The sequence below is a fragment of the Littorina saxatilis genome, linkage group LG15 (genome assembly GCF_037325665.1).
Source record: "Littorina saxatilis isolate snail1 linkage group LG15, US_GU_Lsax_2.0, whole genome shotgun sequence".
Lineage (NCBI taxonomy): Eukaryota > Metazoa > Mollusca > Gastropoda > Littorinimorpha > Littorinidae > Littorina > Littorina saxatilis.
In genome coordinates, this window is record NC_090259.1 from 32,544,837 (window position 1) to 32,572,664 (window position 27,828).

Sequence of the window (27,828 nt, forward strand, 5' to 3'; positions counted from 1 at the left end):
GTTTAGCGATTACCGCAAGCATGAACTGTCCGATTTAGTGCAGAAAGCATTTGAAATCAAGTTGCCCATCGATCCCGAGGCGCTGATCGAGGATCGAGCCGAAGTGATCGGCTTGAAACTGCGCGATTTAGCCGGTCCAGAAAACCCACGACGACGCAATGTTCAGAGCTCTGCAGAATCCTGGTTTCTTGTCAGGAAGTACCAACATAAACATTCTACCTGACTTTTCTGAGTTTGATGTGTGCACGTACCAGCTCAGTGCATCAAATGCGTCTGTTGCCAGTGTGCGGGATTATCGTAAATCAGAAGGATTCCAGATGATGAGAGATGGATAATTATGTGGTAGAATTTATACAAGCGTGTGGCATCCCATCACTGCCATCAGAGCCCCCAACAGATGGCTATTTTGCTGTCAAAAGCAAAGTGAAGCCAAGAACCCAGTGACTGGTGCAAAATTTTATTCACAGTGGATTGCAATGACAAGTGTGGACATGGACCTAAGGAGCTGCATTTTGTCAGCCTTCTGCACCTGCAAGGGAGGGTATGTTCATATTTTGCTCGTTATTGTTAACACATTTAGCAGGCTGTCTATTCTTCCTTACATCTACACCAAGATAAAGGGAAGTAAAGCTAGCTAACTAACTAACCAGGATGTCAGGCAGTATTTTTTTTAATTTTTATTTTTATTTTATTTTTTGGGGCGGGGGGACTATTTTAATGGTTGATTGACTTTTAGGCCATAACAAACTTTGGTACAGGCCATCAGTAGACTTGCACTGTTTGTAACTTATCTATTTCATTTAAATTAAACTGATCTACATACATGTGTATGCAAACAACAGTTGTGGGCAGAATGATGAAGTCATTGTGTGTGCTTTATACTGAAGTGTTAAAAAATTAATTAACCTTTTCAGCATTAGTGTTGCGACTTCATAACTTTAAGATGTCCAACTCATATATTACTCCCTATTTTAGTATTTGTCATTGTACCAATGACATTTAAAACCTAAAAGTTAAAATCTGGTGTAATGTCTGAACAGCTTGTGCTGGGGAAGCACACAGTAGTGTCATTCATGTTGAGAGGGTTAACTATTTTAGCACTGTATAAATGCATCATTACAATTTACATTGAATGCGTAAACTGTTGCAGATTGGATGGTTATTGCCGCCATGTTCTGGCCACACTGTATGAGGTCATCGACTACAGAACTGACAGCAAAACGAGCGTCACTTCCGAGTCCTGCAGATGGGTGCGACGTGCAACTGAGAGCAGCAACGGAGTACTACTGACTGACATCCAAACAGATCTAGTCCAAAGGCCTGCAAATGACACGTAAGTAAAATTCTATAGATCTAGGAGTAGGTAACTGAGATTAAAATTGATTGCACGTACAGGGGGGGGGGGGGGGGGGGGGGGGAGTTCATTATTTTAGCTCGCTCATAGATCACAGAGTAAATATTTGATTGATTGATATGCAACTTACATAGCACACATATCCACACACTAGGTGTATGCTCAAGGCGCTTGGATGATGTTCTAGTCCTCCCTCGTGGTGGCTGTCTCACCCTGTGGTGAGACCAGTGACTCGGCTGCCGCCGGCGCTTAGTAGTATTAGTAGTACTGATGTAACACCACAGGGATAGGTGTATGCTGGGTGTGTTCGTGTTTCTATAGGCCACTTTAATGCTGACAGATCTTTATTTTGCGTGCTCAGTCTTTTTGCATACGTCACTAGGTGTGTACACTACACACACTGAACCTCGGTTTAAGGTCTCATCCGACAGTATGTGCATGTTATAATTTTAAGAAGTCAAAAAGATAATTCATTGTACAAAATTATCATAATTTACAAGATTGTACAACATCAGTTCAAGTTGCATGACACTGACAGGAAGATTAGACCAAAAAAAAAAAAGTCTGTTCCTGATCACCCGACGAACCCTAGCTTGGACTCAGACTGGTTTGGGGTCGGGGGTGGGATGGCAAGCATAACATTGATAGATGACTATAGTTTTGCAGTGGTTTGCTGTCTTGTACTATGAGTGTTAACAGCAATTGTTTATAATTTGTTACTCAACTTAGGCCAAAAAAAATAATAGGTGTGGTTACGGTAACATAGCCAAAAAAAATAGGGTAGGAAGGTGGGCAATCACTTTTTTTTTTTTTTTAACTTTTTTTTCTAATGTGTACAAATTAAACCTACTTGACAGGGAAATAAGTGTGCGACTCGGGCGCTTTCGCTTTCATTGCGTTTTCTGCACTCGTTTACTTGGGGTTTTTTGGTATTTTTTTGACAAATGTAATAAAAAGTTATAGGGTCGGCCCAAAAAAATAGGGTAGGTCGGGTTACCGTAACCACACCTATTTTTTTTTTAGGCCTTACAGTAAGGACAATTAGCTTTTCTCAGCAACTGCTAACAATTGTGACTTGCAACAGCGCTTCCTTAAACATTGGGACACTTCTTTTGTTGTTGTTGAACATTTAATGGCTATAGTGTAGAAACTAGAAATGCTGAGATACATTGATGTAGTCATGAACAACAGCAACAACAAAAACAAGAACATGTTTTGAATTCTGATAGCTAGTGAAACTGACAGCTTGATTAGAATTATGTAGTTTTTGCAATTGCTGACTGAGTTGCATCCTTTGGTTTTACCTTGCATTGATTATCACCTTTGCTGACAATTGACTCATTGAGTGCCGTATTGAGTAACGTATAGTTATTTTATTTCAAGTTAACTTCTGCATGATGTTAATCCTACTCAAACTTAGTCAAAGTAAGGTATCATTATTTATGAAAAATGTGAAGTTGAAGATACAAATTAATGAGAAAGTTTGTGTATTTTTCTGTACACTCTTGCTATTTACTGTTTCAGTGCTGAACCATTTGCTTGAATTCTTGATCAGATGATGACAGAGTGACACCTGGTGGTACCCAATAAAACTGCCTTTGCTGCTATAACTACAAGCAATTTCTACAATTCAGAACAGTAAGTGCATGAGGTTCCATTTTAAGCTGTCAAGAGTAAATCTCAGGAATAGATTAGAAGATTTAGTTATGTCACACGTCTTGCTTTCTTGACTTTTCTCACACTCTCTTGTCAGACTCAGAGAGTGCATGATTGTACATTTTTTTTACAGTAATTTTTAATGTTCCTAATTGGAAAACAAATGTGTCATAATGTTAGTGTTTAGGATAACTATATGGCAGAGAGAATCATGGAAATGATTGGGTGATGGGGGTGTGTCGCTGGTGTGTAAGAGGGTGGGTGGGTGTGGAGAGAGTAGTGATGGTAGTCAACTACTAACTAAAAGATTACTGATTGCATACATTTAGTGTTTATTGATTTGGAGGGTGGGGGAGGAAGACAAGCAGTATTATTACATGTGTATGGGTATACTAGTTGTGCGTGTTCCAAATGGGGGTGGAGGTTGGCATGGCAAGCAATAGCTCAGTCGGTATAGTGGCCTTGAAACCAGTTGTGGGGATTTATTTCTCAGAATTAACGTTGTGCAGACTCTGCTTGGTTTCTGAATAGCTTATTAAGCCTGTGACTGTGTGCATACATAAAGATCTCAAGTTCACAGTTTCAGGGCTTGGAATTAATGGAAACATCAACACACATGCAGGAAAAACTCAAAAAAAGGAGGGGGGGGGGGAGTTTGGTCCCACGGTAGTGTTTGAATGAAAGCAATCTTACTTTTTAAGAGGGTAATCTTGCAGGACTATGATTCTTACATTGGTAGTTGACTAGTGTAGTTGTGGTTTTGTACTAGTGAGGAATGTCATCTATGTCATGTGATTTCTTGCTTCTTCTTTTTGTGTGTGCAGCTAAAGATGTTGGACCTTGCCTACAGCCTAGTTTTGCATCTCCAACACCGTGGCTTTTCTCTGAGACACCACAGAAAACACAGCCTTTTCTGCTGCTGAAAGGTAAACATTAGGTTAAATTTGTGTTTGTTTTGATTTGTATGTTTTCCTTTTGTAGTCTATGGCAGGAGATTTGTGCAGGTGTACAAATGGTAGAGGTGTCAGAGGAAATGTCCACTTGTTACTTGTCTCTATATCAGTATATATGTATCACAAATACGCATCAAATGTACTGATAGAGACCACATGGACAATTTCAAGCACTTTTCTGCCAGGGGTAGGGTCAGCTATGTAAGAATCATGTCTTACTCTGTTCATGCAAAAATAAGGTTCTGCATTTGAATGAGTTTGAATCAGGCACCTGTGTTTTTGCTCTTGTTTGTGCCCTCTTGTGAACTGTTAACTTATGAACAACCACCCCAGCAAGCAACTCTTTACTGTTCTGAGCACAACAGAAGGGCGCATGGTCTGGGCATATGGATGGTAAACACATCTCATGCACAAGTACAGGCCTGAAAGTGGCGAGTATTTTCAATTACTCGCCATGGCGAGTTTAAATCATGTAAATGGTGAGTAGAAATGTTAATCTACTCGCCACATGCGAGTAAAGTTGATTCTTCTTCTTCTTCTGCGTTCGATGGAGTAAAGTTGATAAAACAAATGGTTGTTTTGACGAGTAAAGTTTCAGTAAATTATGAGAAGTACATGTACTAGCAGTGCTTCATTTTGTGGACTTTCAGTGCTGAAGTATGATTGTGTGGATTGATCATTTTGTATTCTGTTATTCAGATTGCCACTTGCTTTCTTTTACATATATTTACAAGTTGGTGGCTGATTTGTGTGTGTTGCAGAACACAGGTCCATGAATAAAAGAACCCAGCTGGTATTCTTCATTCATGGAAAATGAAAGGAAATTTATCAGCCAGGATTCACCACTCACTCTGCTAAGGGGGAACCCCGGTCAGCCCTACAGTGGATGAACAGCTTGGTCCTTGGAGGGAAAGGTAACCACTGCAGCACTTTAGAAGGGGTCTATGTCGACCAACAGTGGCTGTATTCCCTGTATGTTAATTTCCTGTACATATACACTAGGGAATATACTTCCGTTAGACGCCATGGAGTTACTTCAAGCTTACGAGAGTGAAAGTGATTCAATGGACGAGAGTACCAGCGAGGAAAACATAATACCAGGCTGTTGGGGGTGGGGGTGCAGATGTTTCTTTAACTAAATCCGTTTTGATAAACGGTCGAAGCATGTTTTGCTTGACTGGATGCCGCACGCGATTTCAGGATTTTAAATATACTAGCGGAAAAAAGTTAAGGACGGTTCACACACGCAATCACAGCAAAAGAACGAATGAACATATCGTACGGAAATTTGGAACACGTTTACTTCAGTCAATGTGCAACGCAACTGCAAAATTTGGGTTTATTTCATCGAGCCGATTCGGTTATTCATGTCCACAAACAGCAGAGGGGTCACAAATAAACATAACAAGTCTTTCATGAGGTCAATAATGGGTGTGTCCGCCACGTTTGCGCTCAAGTTCACCACACCTTGACCGCATAGAGTTCATCAGCTTCGTGAAAAAGGCCTGTGGAATGGCCTGCCACTCCTGTTGGAGCATCTGCAGCAGCTGCTGCAGGTTTCTGGGAGGCTGGTGGTTGGCCCTCACCTGCCTGTCCAGTTCGTCCCATACATGCTCTATGGGGTTCATGTCTGGCGAACAGGCAGGGAAATCCATCCTGACGACCCCGGTTTGCTGGATGTAGTCGTTGACAAGCCTGGCCCTGTGAGGAGTAGCATTGTCATCCTGAAACACGGCGTTTGGGCCAATCTGCTGCAGGGTCGGCAAGACAATAGGGGCGAGAATTGCGTCCCTGTAGCGTTGACCAGTGAGATTCCCGACCACATGGTACAGGGGGGTGCGTTGATGAAGGCTGAAGCCCCCCAAACCATGACAGAGCCCCCGCCGAAGGCCACCCTCTCATGCACTGTGTCGTCTTCATAACGCTCGCCCTCACGCCTCCTGACCTTGCGCCGGCCGTCAGAATGGTACAGGTTGAACCTGGACTCGTCACTGAATAGGACCTGAGCCCAGTCCCGGCGCGTCCATCTCAAGTGGCGGCGACTCCAGGCCAGACGAGCCCGGCGATGAGCCTGTGTCAGCAGGGGACGCACAGCTGGACGACGACTCCGCAGCCGGGCGTCATGCAGGCGGTTGCCGATGGTCCTCTCACTAACGTTGATGTTAGTGGCCTCCCGTAACTGCCCTCTGATGACCTTGCAGGTGGTGGCCCGGTGTTGCAGCGCCTGCCGTTGGATGAAACGATCTTCCCTAGGAGTAGTCTTTTTGGGGCGACCCGACCTGGGCCTCTCCTCGACATTGTTTGTCGTCTGGAACCGTTGATTCAGCCTTACAATGACTGAATGCGATACCCCAAGTTGTCTGGTCACTTCGCACTTGGATACGCCGTCGTGGAGCCAGGCAATTGCTCTTCCTCGGTTGAATGTTGTCAGCTTCCGTCTGGCAGGCATGGTGAGGAGATGGCAGCTCGCAGAAAATCGGCGGCTTATAAAGCCGAGTTCGTGATCACAATTCACACCCGAAGGATTGTCCTTGCATGTGCACAACAATTTTGCCATGTTACCTGCCTTATTCTACCCGTGCGCACGCCAAACAACAGCCTACTTTTTGGCGATTTTGCTATTTTAGTCACGTGCTGCAGCTCTGCGCCCGGGAGCCCCGTGCAGTTTTTCTGCTAACACAGCATAACCTACCCATTGGTGTGTAGCATGCGACAGCCATTTGATTTTGCTGACGAAAGAACAGGGTGTTTTAAACAAATGAAAGTCAGCGGGGAAATCAGTGGCCCGTCCCTAACTTTTTTCCGCTAGTATAGATTCTCCTATCTAACCGCAGTCACGCGCTTGGCGCAAGATTGTACGATATTATACTTCTCTACAGAAAATCCAACTGTATTCCCGGTACACAGGGAAAACACCTATGGCTATGGGGAATACACCTTCTTTTGGTCGACATAGACCCCTTCAACCTTACAATATGTGAATGTGTAGAATATTATGCTTTTGCTTAAAGCTTGTTACATTATGACTAAGACAGAAATGTTAATCATTCCCTTGGTGCAAATCATAAAAAGAACAATAGTGATCTGATATACTGTAGATCAATCGAGGAAAAGGTGTGTATGACCTAGAAGAAACTGGTTTTGAAAGTGCTGAGGATGGATGGAACATTGATGCAATATCATTTACTACATTGAACCTGGGTTTCAAACTGAAGTGCTTTTTTATGCTTCTTGTTGTTATATATACGGTCTCGATTGACTCCTGTGTTCAAGAGACTGTAAACAACCATAAACAATCTTGTGTTGTTGTTATGTGGTGGTGGTTTTGCTGTTGTCTAGCATCTACCCGTAATTGGCTTTATCAAATGCACCAGAAACGAGCATGAGTTTGTCGGATTAGTGAACTGTTTGAAAAACTTTAATGTATTTGTGGTTGACAGGTTGTTATTATTTCTATATTGTGTTCTTCTTTTTCTCAGGTGGGCTGTCTTCTGAAACATATGAATCGGGAGCGTCACATCTTTCTTCCTGAGACATCCCCTCTTGAAAATGGTGTGGCGTTTAGCTGAATGGAAACGTGGCAGCGTCCTGTTTTTCATAGCTTCGATGCGCGAAGTTGGGGATTTCAGCAGAGAATTTATTGATTGATTAATTAATTAGTTATTTAAGCTCACCTCACTCCTTAGTGTTATTTAGGGGGGGGGGGGGGGGGGGTGTTGGCCTGGATCTTGTTAGTGAACTTTCTTTCTGGCAACTCGCATCAGAAATTCCAGGTTTGCTTTCAAGGCAATAGACGGTTTTTGAAAATAATTCTGTTAGGATTATCAATCAATCAATCAATGAGGCTTATATCGCGCATATTCCGTGGGTACAGTTCTAGGCGCTCAGCAGTGATGCCGTGTGAGATGAAATTTTATACGGCCAGTAATTGCAGCCATTTCGGCGCATATTTACCTTTCACGGCCTATTATTCCAAGTCACACGGGTATAGATAGACAATTATTAACTGTGCCAAAGCAATTTTGCCAGGAAAGACCCTTTTGTCAATCGTGGGATCTTTAACGTGCACACCCAATGTAGTGTACACGGGGGGGAGTTCGGACACCGAAGAGGGTCTGCACACAAAGTTGACTCTGAAATAAATTTCCGCCGAACCTGGGATCGAACTCACGCTGACAGCGGCCAACTGAATACAAATCCAGCGCGCTACCAACTGAGCTATATCCCCGCCCCAATTATCAGCAGTCCGGAGGTGTAAAAATCCCTGTACTGCAGTCAGGTTTTTCAAAACATCTCGAGCACGCTCTACGCCTCTGACAGGCTGTATCCCACAATCGGGACAAACGACCAACTTGGATGTGTATGCCATGCGCACAATATGATACCCCTTGCCTTTAAAAATCAGCGGTCACGAGTTCATCAGAGTTCAGAATTTGTTGTGTAAAAGATAGCCGCTGTCAGCTAGCCATTCGTGGCTCAGGTGATTGTATTTAATACAAATTTAAAAAAAGGTTTCTTATGTAGCGCACGCCGCACAGCATACACATCACAGTCAGTCGCTTGTCCTGATCGCAGGATAGCGTGAAACATGCTCCGGGAGACTGCCAATAATCCTTACATAGTTATTTAAAGAAATTGTGTATTGGTACAGCATGTTATGCATGTACTAAGATAGCTATTTGTAAATATTTGGTAGATATATATGGTGGTGTCCCGAATTGCTCCCTCCCAATTTGCCCCATCCCATATGGTCCCCAATTATTCTTGCATTTTGCTGTGAGTAACATAACGTGTGCAAAGGCATTTGTCTGAAGCGCATTTCCAAAAAGACCCCCCGCGGGTTAGGGGGAAGAATTTACAGACCTGGGAACCCATACGATTTCGCCGTATTCTGTACGCAAGATTGTCGAGAATACAATCAGTACGGTCAGTGGGAAAAAAATACGACGAGAAAAATTCCTAGACTACTTTTATTCACAAGCCCATCTTGAAGCCGATCCAGTATTTTGACACATGATTACAGTTTTTGTCAGGATTTGTTTTGAATGTACATGTATAGGTAAACTTAATTAACGATGTGGCGGACGCGTGTGAAGCATGTTTGAATCATGGATGTTCAAATGCTGTGTGGAGTACGCTCATTTTTCTGAAAATACACCAAGTTTGTTTGAGAATACTCTAAGTGCAAAACAGGGGTTCCCAGGTCTGAATTTACCCGATGCTCCCCAGCATGTCGTAAGAGGCGACTAACGGATTCTGTTTCTCCTTTTACCCTTGTTAAGTGTTTCTTATATAGTCAATGTTTGTAAAGATTTTAGTCAAGCAGTATGTAAGAAATGTTAAGTCCTTTGTACTGGAAACTTGCATTCTCCCAGTAAGGTAGTATATTGTACTACGTTGCAAGCCCCTGGAGCAATTTTTTTATTAGTGCTTTTGTGAACAAGAAACAATTAACAAGTGGCTCTATCCCATCTCCCCCCCTTTCCCTGTCGCGATATAACCTTCGTTAAACACCAATTAAAGAAAGAATTTCCAAAAAGCATAGTTACCATTTGTTTTTTTAAATCTGAATCCGTGACTGTTGTTCTTGAATACTCTTTCGTTTAGGTTTCCAAAAATGCTGATTTAAAGGGGAAGGATAGTTGAAACTGTAACCGTTCACATTTTGCTCCCAGATTTGCAGTTGTTGTTTTTACTAGGAGTTTGGACGGGCTCGGTGTTTTTGTGGATAAGACATCGGCCTCCTATTCAGAAGGTCATGAGTCAAAATCGCGGCCGCCTGGTAGGTTAAAGGTGGAGAATTTTCTGATCTCCAAGGTCATTGCTTATGTGCAGACCTGCTAGTGCCTTATCCTCCTTCGTGTGTACACGCAAGCACAAGACAAAGTGCGCACGGAAAAGATCCTGTAACCCATGTCAGAGTTTGGTAGGTTATAGAAACACAAAAATACCCTGCATGCTTCCCCCGAAAGCGGCGTATGGCTGCCTGAATGGTGGGGTAAAAACGGTCATACACGTAAAAATCCACTCGTGCAAATTTGTGAGTGAGCGTGGGAGTTTCAGCCCATGAGCGAAGAAGAAGAAGAACTATGAGTTTTACTCTTTTAAAAAAATGATTTTCAAATTCGAAGATTGCCACAACAGTAGTCTATCTCATCCGACTTGAACCCTTCAGACTCCCTGTACATGTACTTGCAGTTTAAACTCATATTTTGTCTGAGTAGTAGGTTTTGCCTTTCACGCCTGGTGGCGTGTAGGGCAGCGATTTTGTCTGAGAATAGTTTTCAAATGCAAAGTCCTTCAGAAAAACTGCGAGATAAAAATCTGGAGTGCTAATATCGTGTTGGTGTACCTTCCACTCAGTGGCCGAGTGGTAACGCACTTGCGCTCGATCGGAAGCGAGAGGTTGCGAGTTCGACCCTGGGTCAGGGCGTTAGCAATTTTCTGCCCCCTTTCCTAACCTAGGTGGTGGGTTCAAGTCTTTCGGATGAGACGAAAAACCGAGGTCCCTTCGTGTACACTACATTGGGGTGTGCACGTTAAAGATCCCACGATTGACAAAAGGGTCTTTCCTGGCAAAATTGTATAGGCATAGATAAATTTTCATCAAAATGTCCACCAAAATACCCGTGTGACTTGGAATAATAGGCCGTGAAAAGCAGGATATGCGCCGAAATGGCTGCGATCTGCTGGCCGATGTGAATGCGTGATGTATTGTGTAAAACAATATTCCATCTCACACGGCATAAATAAATCCCTGTGCCTTGAATATGTGCGCGATATAAATTGCATAAAATGAAATTAAAATAAAATCCCTGAGCTTAGAACTGTACCCACAGAATACGCGCAATATAAGCCTCATATTGATTGGTATGTAAGAAATGTTAAAGTCCTTTGTACTGGAAACTTGCATTCTCCCAGTAAGGTAGTATATTGTACTACGTTGCAAGCCCCTGGAGCAATTTTTTTATTAGTGCTTTTGTGAACAAGAAACAATTAACAAGTGGCTCTATCCCATAAATATAGCCTTATAAATGTACTCCGTGACTGTATTTGTATATGGTGAAAAGGAGAAGATATAAAATTTGTGAAATAGGACTTCGTATTTGGTTTTGTCATAATGAATTTGTTGTTTCTGTGTGTGTGTGTGTGTGTGTGTGTGTGTGTGTGTGTGTGTGTGTGTGTGTGTGTGTGTGTGTGTGTGTGTGAGCATGCATGCGTGCTTATGTGTGAGTGCACAATTGTGTGTGTGTATTAATCCAGCAGAAACAGCTTCTCTTCCATACATTTGAATCATTTATATTGATACCACATGGAGACTATTCTGAACACACAAGCGTGGGTTTCTCTCTACAGTGCTTTTCCTAAAGTTAAATATTGAATTTTTAAATTTAAAAGTTTTTGGCACACCACTTTAAGATAATGCTCAAGGAAAATAAATAGTCTTCTTTTTTCATTAACGCTTTTTCTCACAGTGATGTGTCAATATCTCAGACGCAAATCCAGAGTCATGCACCGTTTTATGCTTGGGAAGCGCACTATACTCACTTTGAAACGTGCATAGTGTCAAAAGAAATCACACACACACACACACACACACACACACACACACACACACACTGAAAGTATGAAGAAGCCCCTCCAACTTTTGGTTGAGTTTGACTGCATTACCTTGAGGAGACTGACGACACTTCACAATGGAAAGAAAAATAACTTTTACATTTCAGTGATTTGTTTTAAGTACAAAAGTACAAGTGAAAGTAGAAATAAATTAACGTGACACTATCCCGTAATCACATATCAGGGTCAACTATAATCAGTCCATTGGTTTACAAAACTTTATTCAATTTGTTATCATGACAGAAACAATGCATTGTTTTTTTAAGATAACTCAAGCATAAATGCTTATTTTAAGTCATCCTGGTATGTACATAACAAAGTTTAGCATGATGGCGGACTAGATACATTTACTCATTTCAGACAACGAAAACAAACAGACAAACCTGATGCGCAAGCAATCAAAAAAGGGAGGGGGTGGTAGTACAGAACTTGGTGGGGGTAAAAACAAGAAACAAAAAGAAATGGGGTACGAGAGAACAGAATTCAGCATAAGGGGAAAAAAAAAGGACGACGAAGACTTGGAGCGCCAGAAATGTTGGAAGAGTGGGTCACGTCACAATAATATTAAATGCACAGAAGACACACACGCAAAGTTAATACATTTTGTGATCGGCGAAAATGGCACTAAATTACATAACGATTGGGCCATAATCGATAAGTCGAAACAAGGACACAAAACACGAGAGAAATTACGAAGAACAATTGGTCAGGCAGCATTTGTCTCATGACAGTGTCAAATGAACATTATGAATAAAATGTAGAGGCTCATGTACGGAACATGCCTGTTTGTCTTAATAAATTCTTGTACAGTTATGAATATGGTCTGATTGACATTCCGGGAATATTGCGGGATGCCTTTCAATAATATTTCAATAAACTTATAATCAGTTATCAATTGACAATAATCGTACATCTCTACACAAGGGTCAATGCAACAAATAGTGCTCAGCAGTCTCCCTTGGGTAACCGCACTCACATTTGGGGCAATCCTTGAGGTGCCGCTCACATAAATCAAAATTCAAATCACTCAAACCAATACCTTACCTGTCAAGTCCTACGCATTCTGCGTAATTCTTACGGATTTTCGGTGTTTTTTGGGTCCTACGTCGTATACCTCAAACCATACGCATTTTCAGCATTAAAAAAAAAAAAAAATTTTTTTTTTTTTTTTTTTTTTTTTTTGCTGGCATGGACTGCCGTTCATTCATTTCTGAGGAGGAGCTTGCACCAGCCACACAACAGAAGTTCTGGCATGATGTGCGCCAGTTCTACATGGCCTGTGTGAGGAAAATGTTGAATAAATTTCCATTTGGCAGTGAAACCCTGCAACACCTTCAAGTGCTGGATCACAGTCTGGGAGCTGACACACTGACTGCCTTCTTACAGGTCAAAATTAACTCTGATGCATGCTGCCATGATTTTAAGGTGACTGGCAGCATGATTGACAAAGCAAAGATTTGCACAGATGAATACAACAAAGAACACAAGTGACAAGTGACCAAAAAAATGAACGAACAAGAGTGCAGTGTAAATGTATTACATGTAGGCTAGTGGTAAATAAAGAGCAGTTTGTGTAGAAAGGAATTTATGTGTTTTACTTTTAGTTTGTGAAAACCAATCTGATTGGTTTAGTGTGTATGCGTGAGAAGTTGAATTTGTGCGTTTAACCACATCCTGATCCACGCATTAACTATGGTTTTTGATCCCCAACTATGGTTTCTTATGCCATTTACTATGGTCAGAGGCCAAAAGTACTTGACAGGTATGCAATACGCAGTCTGCAATTATGGACTTTTTCAAATCTATCTCCAAAATAATAATGACATGGTACTTTAAAATCAACGTTGATTGCAGTAAAGTAATTGACTGACAATTAAGGTTGTATGTGGGGTGCCTAAAATTTGAACTTTTCTTATTCCCGAATATTTTTTGTGGGCGCAGAAGCACGGGGCAAATGGTATTGTTTTTTTCTGGAGGGGGATCAGACAATATAAAACCAATTAGAGGCCGAGTTGCCTGACAGAAAGGCCAATTCTAGCCCCAGTCCATGCCGGTTACATGTAATTAGCTATGCACACATTTGAGATCGATACCCAACCTTACTGAGCATCAGTTCTTTGCGTTATTTTAATTTTCTTGTTTTTCTTTAAAATAAAAAAGGGAATGGTTTTATTGATGTCATTATCTAGTCAGCATAAATGACTTTTATGGATACAGGAGAAAGTGTTAAAATGTGAAGATTTCAAGTGTGGTTTGTGGTCATCTGCTTGACCACTTAAAATGTTGTTTCATTTGATGATACGTTTTGTTTGGTGTTCCCGCTTGAATGTGACAGTAAGTTGTACAATGTTACTCTGTGTGTGTGTGTGTGTGTGTGTGTGTGTGTGTGTGTGTGTGTGTGTGTGTGTGTGTGTGTGTGTGTGTGCGTGCGTGAGTGTGTTTGTGTGTGTTGGTGTGTGTGTGTGTTTGGTAACCGGCTTTGTACAGCGGGACCACCTTATTTTGTCATGTATTTTTATTCATTCTGGAGCTTTATTAAATAAACTGCCCATTTCAATCACAACTCTGGTCTGGTCTTATTGTCAGTGTTGCATAAATGATTGTATGTGAGCTTGTGAACATACAAAGAAAAAAGAAAGAAACATTCTGTGTCGAAATATCTTGACTAAAAATCAGGCCGAAGACTACACCTGTTGCATTTCCTATTATGCTCAGGCAATTATAACTGAGGGCGGAAGCGACAATGATTCGTTTTCCCCCCAGATAACATTAATTTGTAGAGACAGAAAAGGAACACGCACATTCTGGAACTGATTTGTGTAAATAACTGAGAGGGTGTTTTGTCTGTTTTGTGAAACGGTCCTCACACATTTGCAAAGTTCCACAGTTAGGCAGCTGAATTAAAGCATTACATAGTAATGCATAGTGTAAACTCTAGGCCTACTTCAAGGTCTTATTACTTCAAGATGCATACACGTGCTGTTATATCTGTTAGTGCTTGCCGGACACCAGTGCTGATTAAAATGGCTTAGATTGTTACTAATTTGAAACTACAGTATGTCCTTTTACGTGTTGTGACAATTTTGTTGGTACCGATGATTTATAAAAAGACTTTTATCACAGGTTTATTTCGTATCAAACATTTATACTTACTTTCAAGTTCGAGTATAAGTTTACTTCCACGAGGAGAGTCTCTCTGTGTGCGCGCGCGCGCGCGTGTGTGTTTGTGTGTGTGCGTGCGTGCGCACTTAAAGATTCTTGATTTTGGAACATAAGCAGTTTATCTGTCAGGGAGTTGTGTGTGTTTTCATGGCTGCGTGTTCTTTTCCCTCTCATTCTTCCTCTCGGCAGTCCGGCTTCAGAGTCATTTTGTTCCTCCAGGCTCAAAGCAGAAAGCAGCAATGTTTTAAAACATTCAAAAACAAGGATTGTATGTGAGTGTGAGTCATAATTTTCTTTTAAGAACCGAATCATAGCACCACAAGGTTCAAATATGTGCACAAAGCAAAAATAGTGCAAAGCAAAAATTAGGAAAGCAGCATATGGCCATGACTGGAGACACTGCTTTTTGTATCGATCATTCTGCAGACGTCACACTCTGGAGAAAATAAAACATGACAGAACTCAGTACTGATGTTCTCTGTAAACCATGATTTACATCTTTTACCTTATTCCATACGACATTGCGAGTTTTGCCGTTGTTTCCCTGATAATAAGTCTCGTACTCAGGCACTGTTTGTTTTTCCTCAGTTAATATTCAGAATTTTTCCACGTTTGTTTTGTTGTTGTTGTTGTGCTTGTTTAATTTAGGTTTGTTGTTTTTGTTTAAAACACTCAAACATACGCACACATCACACGCACACTTTTACTTTTTAAGTTATAATAAGTATTGCATTCAGCCACTGTTTTTTTCTCCTCAGTTGATATTCTGATTTTTGTCAGTTTTTGTGTCATTTGTTTTTGTTGTGCTTGTTTGATTTAGGTTTGGTGTTGTTTGTCGTTGTTGTTTGTTTAACACACACTCAAACACACACACACACACACTAACCAGACACACACACCACCACCACCACCACCACCACCACCACCACCACCACAAGAATAGGTTTACACTCACTTTTTCCTCCACGTTTTAATTTTGGCAATATCATTAACCCAGGATTGCAAAGCAGGGATCATTTGTCAATTTCATAACAACGTACATACAATTTCAGCTGGTTACTGCAATAAAATGTGCATCATCACAGGTTTCTGCTGGAATGACAGTGTCTTATGTGTCAACACAAAATACACACACACAAAATGGGTGTGGTGCTGCATGCCCCATAATAGATCCTAACTTCACCCTCTAAAGCTCCCTGCAGATGCATGTTTTGTGCACAAAAATAGCCTTTTAAAATATGCAGTATACAAAATAAAAATGCAGACGACATTTCTACATTTGATGGGGGAGTTGTCCTGTATTAGAATTATTTATCAAATAATTAAAGTTAACCAAAGTATATGTAATAAAACCAAGGAGTCCTCTGTTAAGTAGCTCAACACAATGATCGCAGCCCAGGGTGCTAACACAGTTAGGGTATGTTGTTCAAGACTTGGAAGGTCAAGGTTTTAAAGTATGCTTCAGTAACGGAATCTTATAACAAAGCTAAAACATTTACCACTGAAGCAAAACCATCTCTGAACAATTCAAAATTGTCACACGTACTAGTTTTACATTTTAAGGATCTTGCCAAGTGCATATCTTTTTATTGTGAAAAATTTGTATTGCAAACAAAAGAAAACACAATGTCTTGTGATCTGTAAATGTTCTTGATACTTAATACATTACAGGGAACCTTATAAATTGTTCAAGTGAAGTACTGTACAGCCTATTTAGCTTGTTCATTTTCTCCCTTTAACCTTCGCCGGCACTCGTGGGTCCGTGCGGACCCAGAAGGGTGTTTGATTGCAAATATCTTTTAAACGAGTTGGAATTTTTTAATGAGCTTTTAGAAATGCCTCAGACACCTAACAAGCTATCATCTCCTAAAAGCTCATTAAATTTCAGTGATAATTAATTAATTAATTAATGGTCAAATTTAGACTACACACGGAAGCATTCGTGGGGACGTGCGGACCCATACTTCTCAAAGAAGGAAAAGCGTGTATACCCTTCCGAGGCACTCGTGGGTCCGTGCGGACCCAGAAGGGTGTTTGATTGCAAATATCTCTTAAACGAGTTGGAATTTTTTAATGAGCTTTTAGAAATGCCTCAGACACCTACAAAGCTTTCATCTCCTAAAAGCTCATTAAATTTCAGTGATAATTAATTAATTAATTAATTAATGGTCAAATTTAGACTACACACGGAAGCATTCGTGGGGACGTGCGGACCCATACTTCTCAAAGAAGGAAAAGCGTGTATACCCTTCCGAGGCACTCGTGGGTCCATGCGGACCCATACTTCTCAAAGAAGGACAATTGTGCAAACCCTTCCGTGGCACTCGTGGGGCCATGCAGACCCATAATATTTTACCAAATACCGTGTGTAGTCTAAATTTGACCATTAATTAATTAATTAATTATCACTGAAATTTAATGAGCTTTTAGGAGATGATAGCTTTTTAGGTGTCTGAGGCATTTCTAAAAGCTCATTAAAAAATTCCAACTCGTTTAAGAGATATTTGCATCAAACACCCTTCTGTGTCCGCACGGACCCACGAGTGCCACGGAAGGATATGCATATTTTTCTTTCTTTGAGAAGCATGGGTCTGCACGGCCCCACGAGTGCCACGGAAGGATATGCACATTTTTCCTTCTTTGAGAAGCATGGGTCTGCTTGGCCCCACGAATGCGTTCGTGTGTAGTCGATAACGAGTGCCGGCGAAGGTTAAGGTAATTTTGTCTCAACAATCATGTTATCTGCTACAAGTCTATAAACTGCTGTAAACCTTTCTGCCCTTGAAGTAGATTCATGCCCTTCTGTGTGGGCACCTTCTTCTTCTTCCTCTTCAGTGTTTGCATTTGGATGTGTGCTCTCTGGCCAAGTCTTGTTGCACAGGGGTGGCAAGGAAAGGCAACCCTCTCAGAACGTGTTGCAGAGTCTGTTCTTCCTACCCTAGCCACAGTCCGCTGTAGGTGCAAAACCTATCCTTTTGAGGTGTACCTTCAGACAGCAGTGTCCTGTGCGAAGGCGGAAGATGGCTCTCTGTTCTGTGTGAGTAAAATGGGGATATGGTCTTGAATGAGCTGGTATCTGTCTGTCTTTTTGTTGTTGATATAGACATCAAAGAAGCTCCAGCACCAGCCAAGTGTTGACTGTTTTCTTTATGCGTAACCTAGTCCTGGCAGCAGCTGTTGTCCATCTGTAAACAAGCAAGATCATTATTATAATATATTGATGGTGTATATGTTTTACCAGAAAGACGAGTAAAATACCACTTAATTTTTGAGTCACTTGAGAAAATGTGACTCTATGTAATCGGTCAGTGTTAGTCTGTCCGGCCGGCCGTCCGTCCGTAGACACCACCTTAACGTTGGACTTTTCTCGGAAACTATCAAAGCGATCGGGCTCATATTTTGTTTAGTCGTGACCTCCAATGACCTCTACACTTTAACGATGGTTTCGTTGACCTTTGACCTTTTTCAAGGTCACAGGTCAGCGTCAAAGGAAAAATTAGACATTTTATATCTTTGACAAAGTTCATCGGATGTGATTGAAACTTTGTAGGATTATTCTTTACATCAAAGTATTTACATCTGTAGCCTTTTACGAACGTTATCAGAAAAACAAGGAAGATAACTAGCCTTTTCTGTTCGGCAACACACAACTTAACGTTGGGCTTTTCTCGGAAACTATAAAAGTGACCGGGCTCAAATTTTATGTGAACGTGACTCATTGTGTTGTGAATAGCAATTTCTTCCTGTCCATCTGATGCCTCATATAATATTCAGAACTGCGAAAGTGACTCGATCGAGCGTTTGCTCTTCTTGTTGTTTTAGTAATGAGGCATACATGCAGTTGAACGATCATATTTTGTGATATCTGCCCTCTGAAAAAAACCTACTATTCAAAATGTACTTTTACATCTTGTTTTTTTAACTTAGGCTTTTGAAGATCCACATTTACCACCCAAAAGGAGCCTGGCGATACTGGCATGCTTTAATTAAGATGACGTGTTACTCAGAAATAGTGCTTTTAGTTATGCGCTATAGAAATCTCCTTAATAAATAAATAAATACTGGTGGTGGTTCACTGCAAAGCATAACCTGATATGATTTCTTCATAGCACCTGACTGGAAATGAAGTTTCATACAATAAAAACTATACTGCGCCAGATTTACAGCAGTTCTGTTGAATTCACACAGTCAGAAAATTTCAAGGCTGTCCTCAACATTCTATGCTCACACACACACACACGACTTGACTTCACTTAGGAAGGTTATGTGATGCTTAAATAATCTGTCTTGCCACTATTTCATCACAAGTAACCACTGTGTTTATTGCTGGTATGTGCCGGAGTGGAGGGATAGTCTTACCCCATGTAAAAAAATAAAAAAAAAAAAAGCCTGGCAGGTGATCTGAGATGCCTTTAATAACACAAAGCTGCCTCTGTAAACAATTCTGCTTTTACACATGCTATCCCTTAACTTGGATTCATACCAAAATCAAGCCTAGCTTCATAGGAAACAGAATGTTACTTCAGCATTTAGAATTATGATCTTATTCCATGTACACGCCTTGGCAAATCTGACTCGATCACTACAGCAAGAAGTCAGTGTGTTGATTGTTCATATGTGACCAAGTTGAGGGATGAGCTTATCCTATGTTAAAGCCTGGCCTGAACTGAGACGGTGAAGAGAAGTAGTGTGCCTTTAATGACACAATGCTTTCTTTGTAAGCAATAGATTCAACATCTCAGATCTGGTCAGGCCTATACAAATGCCATCCCTCAACTTGGTTCATACAAAAATCATGTGCCTGGCTAGAGAGTGGGGATTTGTTGTTCTCTTTTTCGAAATCCAAAATAAGCAAAATCAGGTCTTAAAAAGGAGCAAGTCTTAAAATGGGAGTGAATTTACAGATGTTATGAACAAGAAGTCTGCGTAAACAGGGTCATTAATAGGAAGGAGTCTTAGATTGGGGTGTCTTAAAAGGGGCAGGGGTGGGGTGGTGTGTGTGTGTGTGTGTGTGTGGGGGGGGGGGGGAGTCCACAGTAATGACCATAAAATAATCAAAATAATACTATTAGTCATCTTATTCTCTACCAAATTTCTAGAGGTCAAGACAATGATACAGATTTTTTACTTGTGTCACTGTTAGTGTCATTCTATGAATAACAGACCAATAGAAAGAGAGAGAAAGAGAGCTCTGTGGTTTTTTTTTACCTGGGTTCATGCTCAGTTGCTTGAAAATTGACTTGTCAGAGGTTCTTCTTCAGCCTTACACCCACATGCAAGAGAACTTGTACCAGATAATGAAATAAGTGAACTTTGAAGTGCATTCATAATTAAAGCCCAATCATGTGGTTCAACCTACCTAGTCTTGAAAAGCCTGTCCGAGGAAACAGAACAAGCACCCTTCCGCAGACCTTCCTAACTGGAGAGTCTTGGTTGTAACCGCACACTTTCTAAAGTAGTCCATAAGCAGTTCCATGTGCCTATGTTTTCACTGGAACCAGCTCCTTTGTGTACCTGTGATCTGGATGAGCTGCAACACATAAAACTTTCATATGAACACTATGTCATAAGTACACCAGTTAGCATACATCAAACACCGAGGAGCATCACAAGATATGTTCTAAGGAGGTAACAACTATTGTCACAAAGTGTTTATGATACTGCCACAGGCACATGGCACTGAGTGGTCAATTGGTGAGGGGGGTGGGAGGGGCAGAAGTTCTGCTCAGTCTTGTCTACTGATACAACACTTTGTGGTGGTGTAAGGCAGGGAATCACACCCCAACCACTGGCCCCGCCCACCTGGTGTCGAGTGCCTGAGGATACATCAGTCCCAGTCATGGCTGGCCCCCGGTTTGACCAGACAACTGCCATGTATGGGTACATTTACTTTACAGTACAGATTAGTTTTCAATAGCAATGACATCATGGACGCACACCTGCCCAACACTGACACTGACAGCAAAATCAGCGAACAAACGTGATAAAGAGTAACTAATCGTCACAAACATCAAAATGCTTTGCATTAATTTTCTTGAAGAGGTCATTCTTAACCAGATAATCATTTATAGGCAATTGAAGATTATTATTCCACCTACAGGCTATCACTCCTATGGCTGTTACTTGTAACACATTTCATTTCTTAAAATATGTTTTGTAAAGTACATAGATTTCACTAAAAGGCACATTCCTTCTCATGAAAACAATTTGGCTCACCGTCTCAGATCTGGTAGGGCTTTAAAATGGGATAAGACATGATCTCCAGGGGTCGACACTAACTTATTTGGCCTGGGGCCACACTGGCCCCAGAGATGGAAATTGCTGGGGCGGAAAAAAAAAATCTGGGGCCCACTCTCAGTATTCACGTGCGGCAATGCATTGTCTGTTTTTCTTCATCGTACTGAAGCCAGGGAAATTCTTTCAACCATTTGACATTGAAATTACGACAGCGCTTCGCGCTTTTGGCTGCATCGGTCTCCTTTTTTCGTTTCTCTCCACCCTGTTCTTCATCTTCATTTGACCATGTCTTTTTACACCAGGGATGTGTCGCCACATTTTGCGTTTGGCATTTGAAGGCGATACTTATCTCTCACGCTAAAGAGCGCAATCTGGGAGTTATTTCCCTTACGACATTGTCCTTCGACGATTTGAATGTGTTTTTTTCTTGACTGCGGCATTGATCGTAACGCAAATTTCAGTGACGACTTTGACTGGCGATTTTTAGTGATTGGCTCTGCTGGCATTAGAATTTTCGGTTTGTCATTGTTGGAATTTATCCTGGGGCGGAGTGGGCCCCAAGCTTCGGCAATGTTTGGGGCGGAACACAAAACTCTGGGGCGTTCCGCCCCCCGCCCCCGCTAGTGTCGAACCCTGATCTCTTAACTTGTTCACATACCCCAAAAAGTGCGATTGTGTTATGAATAAATGCTGTAAAAGCTACCTGTACTAGTTCATTAAAAAAACAAATCACAAAATGTCACTTCACCACAGCATGCAAACAGTGTGTTTATTTCTGGTATGTGTCTAAAGGCGGAGACAGACGCACAACACAAAACCCTGTTTTCGACAAAAACACCATCTCAAAACGTCGGGGAAACACATGTTTTTAAAGAGGGGATGTCACTTGCGAAACACACAGATGAAGCGCGGTGCGTGTTTTCACAGAAATATCGGTCAGTGTCAGCTTAACCCGTCCAGCTATCGCCCTGTGTTTGAGTTTGTAAACAACACGGCTGGCAGTGCCCACTGATACGGTCAGTGCCCACTGATACGGTCAGTGTCCACTGATACGGTCAGTGTCCACTGATACGGTCAGTGTCAGCTTGACCCGTTCAGCTACCGCGCTGTGTTTGGGTTTGTAAACAACACGGCTGGCAGCGCCCACTGATATTATTGCCTCTCTTCAATCGTGACAGGATCCATAGACTCTAGTTAGGATTCATGGGTCCGATACTACCCTGAATCGGTACCACATCTGAGTCTGCCATTTTTTTCTATCTCCGTGGTGCCGGAAACCGAGTCACTTGAGTTGATCTTCCGCGTTCATTGGCTGACTACCAAAACGTGTTTTTAGATTTTAGAGCATGCTCTAAAACCCAAAACACGATGCAAAAACACGAAACAGTGTTTTCTGAAACGCGTTTTGGGGGATGTCACATGGGAAACACGCTGTTTTGTGTTTGTTTTGAAAGGAAACACTGTTTTGTGTTGTGAGTCTGACATGGCCTTAACACAGACACACACACACACCATACACACATACACCAAAGCAACACAAAAGCCGAAAACATGCCTACCATCTAAATGAGGATATCCAGTTCCAACTGTCTTCTGCCAATATAACACTGCCAGAGACACCATGGTGTAGAAAGTCAGTTTAAAGAGAGACTACCTGGAAGAAAAATATATATAATAATAATAAAACACCCAGTGCAATAGACATACTTTCTCGTTAAAGGCTTACTTTACTATGTAAAAACACAATCACAGTCTCAGATCTTGTCAGGCTTTTACTTGGGATAAGATCATCCCTCTACTTGGACGCATACCAACATAGATCAGCTTGAATGTTCGTGAAAATATCCCATATTTTGAGTTAACTCACCACAGCAAGCAGTCACTGAATATATATTTTATTTTTTGGTATGTGGCCAAGATGGGAGACAGTGACCCACACTATAGTGACAAAGCAAGTGGGCCTTTAAATTGTAAACTGTTATATAATATGTGCATTTTGACTTCTTCATAAATTATAACCCTGATGCAGGCAGTCATCAGTAGTGGTTTAGTACCTAGAATGAGAAAAGAATGAACTTGCAAGAAAGAAACTGAGTCAAAATCAAAATACCCTTTAAATTACATTAGATTCCACGGGGCAGACAGGGTTTGAAGTTAGAAAGCTCTGAAAATAACTCTGCTATTTGAAATTGACTAATAGTATTAACTTATAACGTCATACATGATACATGATACAAACAAATGAACTAAGGCTTTTGAAGATCCATATCCAATCCTGCTACACAAAGGCACAAGCAGAGGTTGAAATTGCCAGGGTCATTTTCCATCCCCATGTAGCCTGGATTTAATTACTGGCATGTTTTTTTGTAAAGAGGTGTGTCACTCAGAATGACTGGAGATGGTTCATTCAATGCAGAGCATAAAATACCATTGATTTCTTCATGCCATCTGATTTGCCGGTGAATTCACAGGGCGAGAACAATTCAAGACTGGCCTCAACATTTTATGCTGACTGTAAATTGTAATTATATAATATATCCACCCTAGCTAACTGGTACACTAATCACTTGCTCTGGCGGACTTCTTTTTCCAACATCATAAATCTGTTATTTGTACTTTAGCCTTTTGTGGTAAAATATTCTCATTACCAGTTGCACTCACAATCTATTGCTAGTGTATTTTGGAAATGATCAAAAGCCTTACTTGTGTTCTATGACAGCACCATGTCACTGTTGCGGGAAGAATGAGGCAGGGCTTGGTAATAACTGAGACCTGCAAGTAAACAAAACATATTTAGAATCTCATCATGTGTTATTTTGTTATAATTATCTATGTCATGAGGTCTTACATTGCAATAACAAACACACGCATAACTTAACTTAGCAAGGTGTTCTATGTGCTAAGAATAAGAGTAATTGTTTAATGAATTAACGCTGAAGAAGCTACTAGTTGCTTAAACAAATTCATAGCAAAATGTCACTTGATCACCACATCAAGCACACTGTATGTTCATTTCTGGTATGTATGCAAGTGGAGGGATGATCTTGTTCCATGTAAAATCCTAGCTCAGCTGATCTCTCTCAACTTGGATTCATACCACACATTAGGAGCCTGGCTGTTTCTGTTCAGTGGGCATTTCTCCATTTGTTTTATTTGAATGCATTTCTTAAAAAGAACACTTCCTCTGCACAGCAAGCAGTCAGGATGTTATATGAAGTCTTATATCGCGCGCGTATCTCCAGACTCGGACTCAAGGCGCAGGAATTTATTTATGCCGTGTGAGATGGAATTTTTTTACACAATACATCACGCATTCACATCGACCAGCAGATCGCAGCCATTTCGGCGCATATCCTACTTTTCACGGCCTATTATTCCAAGTCACACGGGTATTTTGGGTGGACATTTTTATCTTTGCCTATACAATTTTGCCAGGAAAGACCCTTTTGTCAATCGTGGGATCTTTAACGTGCACACCCCAATGTAGTGTACACGAAGGGACCTCGGTTTTTCTTCTCATCCGAAAGACTAGCACTTGAACCCACCACCTAGGTATTACTAGGAAAGGGGGGAGCAAATTGCTAACGCCCTGACCCAGGGTCGAAATCGCAACCTCTCGCAAGTGCGTTACCACCCGACCACCCAGTCCTTTTTGTTCCAAATCAAACGTTGTTTTGCTCCAACCAAGACTGCAGATCTTGGCAAACATGTGGCATAAAAACTAGATTTGATGACCTTACCCGTACTCACCCTGAAAAGTGCCGATCTAGATTTTGCTATTTTAACAGAGGGGACAGAGGTTGTACCTAGCTCTCCTCATGCAGACACCGCATAACAAATATGTGTAACAAATCCAGTTGCAACACTGTAGTTTCATGGCTTAATTTCATTGACTGATTGAGTCAGCAGTAGTGAACTACTACATGTCAGTATGATCATACCATTACCTGTATTAGGCCTAAAAAAAAATAGGTGTGGTTACGGTAACCCGACCTACCCTATTTTTTGGGGCCGACCCTATAACTTTTTATTACATTTGTCAAAAAAATACACACAAAAAACAAGTAAACGAGTGCAGACAACACAATGAAAGCGAAAGCGCCCGAGTCGCACACTTATTTCTCTGTCAAGTAGGTTTAATTTGTACACATTAGAAAAAAAAGTAAAAAAAAAAAAAAGTGATTGCCTACCTTCCTACCCTATTTTTTTGGGCTATGTTACCGTAACCACACCTATTATTTTTTTTGGCCTTAGTGAGTATTACAATTGGAGCAATCTGCAGAATTGTTACCAATACATCATCATAACAGGAATTCCTCAGTGCATGAGACATTGGTGTGTAGACATATAATACATAAATATGTAGATCTTTAAAACATTCAATGAGTCATGGGACTAAAAACTGCCAAAGCCTTATGTGGCAACATCACAAACAAACAAAATTAACCAACCACAAATTATGTCAACCTCATGGCCCTTGTACTTGTAGTTCAAGTTGTACTGTTGTACTAGCCAACAGACATAAAAAGGAACTTAGCTCAGTAGGTGTTGATTGCTCTGCGTCATTATCAATATCATGATGCAGTGAGAGTCGAAATGCAGTTCAAACACAGACAGAACAAAATGGAATCTTTGAGTTTGAAATTGAATGAAAAAAAAAAAAGTAATTTGTATGGTCATGGTGTAGAAGTTTTGAACTTTAGCGTTGTAAATTCATTGCTCCGAAATCTAACCCTCCGATTTATGTCCTAAGTCATTTACATACCTTTGGAGTTTTACGGAATGAGTATAACGTCCTTTCATCTAATGATCTACTGTGGGATTTTGCCCATGCAGTCGCCGTCACTGTCTCCTTGACCTACTTGGAGTCCTTGCTGGGTTGAATCGGCTGAGGAGCGAACCCATGACGACTCGCAACGCGAGGAACCAGAAGAGGAATCTAGGTTTATTCTGCGTGTTTTGGGCCTGCCGACCCTACTTGTAGTCCGATACAACCGGCACGTAGCTTCTTTTCGCAGGGCGAAACCGCCCCACTCGTGACAGTTCATCCGATGTCCGCCATGTTTCAAGTTACAAAAAAGTAGAAACGATCTAACGAATAACTTTCATTTCAAGCACAGTCAAAAAAAAAAAAAAAAAAAAGTACAAAAGAAGGGGTGGAGAAAATGGCATTATCTAGACAGACACAACTCGGATAAACTAAGAGGGACTTAATAACTACTGAAGATTGAGAGCACAGCGGACGTCCTGTAAATTCCCGATCCATTTTTTACCCTTCCCATTTCGGTATACTGTTCTCTGCTTGTGACGCTACGCAACAGGATAAGAGATATCCTGAGGGTATAAGTGATACTCCCACATACGTTGCACAAGCATAATTTGACGTTACCTTATATACGGTCCAACCGGTGTGCAATGGGTGCTCTCTCTCTCTCTTTCTCTTTCTCTCTCTCTCATTCTCACTTTCACTCTCAATCTCTCTCTCTCTCTCTCTTCAGGAACCGACAAGGAATAAGATGAAAGTGTTTTTAAATTGATTTCGAAAATTTAATTTTGATAATAATTTTTATATTTTTAATTTTCTGAGCTTGTTTTTAATCCAAATATAACATATTTATATGTTTTTGGAATCAGAAAATAATGGAGAATAAGATGAACGTAAATGTGTATCGTTTTATAAAAACTTTTTTTTTTTTTACAATTTTCAGAGTTTTAATGACCAAAGTCATAAATTAATTTTTAAGCCACCACGCTGAAATGCAATACCGAAGTCCGGGCTTCGTCGAATATTACTTGACCAAAATTTCAACCAATTTGGTTGAAAAATGAGAGCGTGACAGTGCCGCCTCAACTTTCACGAAAAGCCGGATATGACGTCATCAAAGACATTTATAAGAAAAAATGAAGAAAAAAAGTCTGGGGATATCATACCCAGGAACTATCAAGTCAAATTTCATAAAGATCGGTCCAGTAGTTTAGTCTGAATCGCTCTACACACACACACACACACACACACACACACACACGCACACACCACGACCCTCGTCTCGATTCCCCCCTATACAAGGTTGTCGTCACCAAGACTGAGACTGGTCTCAAAAACCGGGAAATCTTTAGATGATGCAGTTGTTTTTTATTTCAAACCCTCGAAGTATTCTCCCTTAGCGGCTACACACAGTTTAAGTCGTTGGACCCAATCAAGAAATGACCGTTTGAAGTCGTTTTTTGGCACCTGGTTCAGACACTGGAAAACAGCCGATCCGAGGGCTGATCGACTGTCAAATCGACGCCCAGCCAATTGTCTTTTCAGATGAGGAAACAAAAAAAAGTCACAGGGTGCAAGATCAGGAGAGTAGGGAGAATGTGGCAAAGTTTCAAAGTTTTCTTCCTCCAGGTACTCTTTCGCCACCTTGGATTTGTGAGCAGGTGCGTTATCATGAAGTAATTTGATCCCTTTCAATCCTGTAGTTGGTCTGGCTCTCTTGTAGGAACGAATGATGCCAGCAATAACTTTTTCCTTGTAGTACACCCCAGTGATGCTTCTGCCTTTTTCGCGTGGTTTTTGAAAAATGACGCCCTTTGTGTTATAAAATATTGTGTATAAAACCTTCTTGCCGGAGCGACTTTTTCGCACGATCCGAGGGGCATTGGCACCTTTTTTTTTATCCATGCTTTGTTTTGAGCTTTTCTTTTTGTCTCAAAGAAGTACACCCACGTTTCGTCTCCAGTCACGATCTCATCCAAGCGTTTTTGATCACATCCGTCGTATATCTTGAGTAGCCGTTGGGCAAACGTAACCCTACACCTCTTGTTCTCTTCAGTGAGGAAATGTGGTACCCATCGCAC

General features: G+C 41.1%; 1 long non-coding RNA gene across 2 annotated transcripts; it reads right to left on the bottom strand.

The window, feature by feature from the left end:
• Positions 1-15,700: 15,700 nt before the first annotated feature.
• LOC138949083 (uncharacterized) lies at positions 15,701-26,125 on the bottom strand. Of its 2 annotated transcripts, XR_011450159.1 has the most exons (5): positions 25,748-26,125; positions 23,686-23,754; positions 22,542-22,636; positions 20,105-20,275; positions 15,701-17,930 (listed from the first exon to the last, which is right to left on the bottom strand). It is a non-coding gene; the product is annotated as an uncharacterized lncRNA (long non-coding RNA). The 2 variants fall into 2 exon arrangements; XR_011450158.1 differs by lacking the exon at positions 25,748-26,125 and having other exon boundaries at positions 23,686-25,489.
• Positions 26,126-27,828: the final 1,703 nt, after the last annotated feature.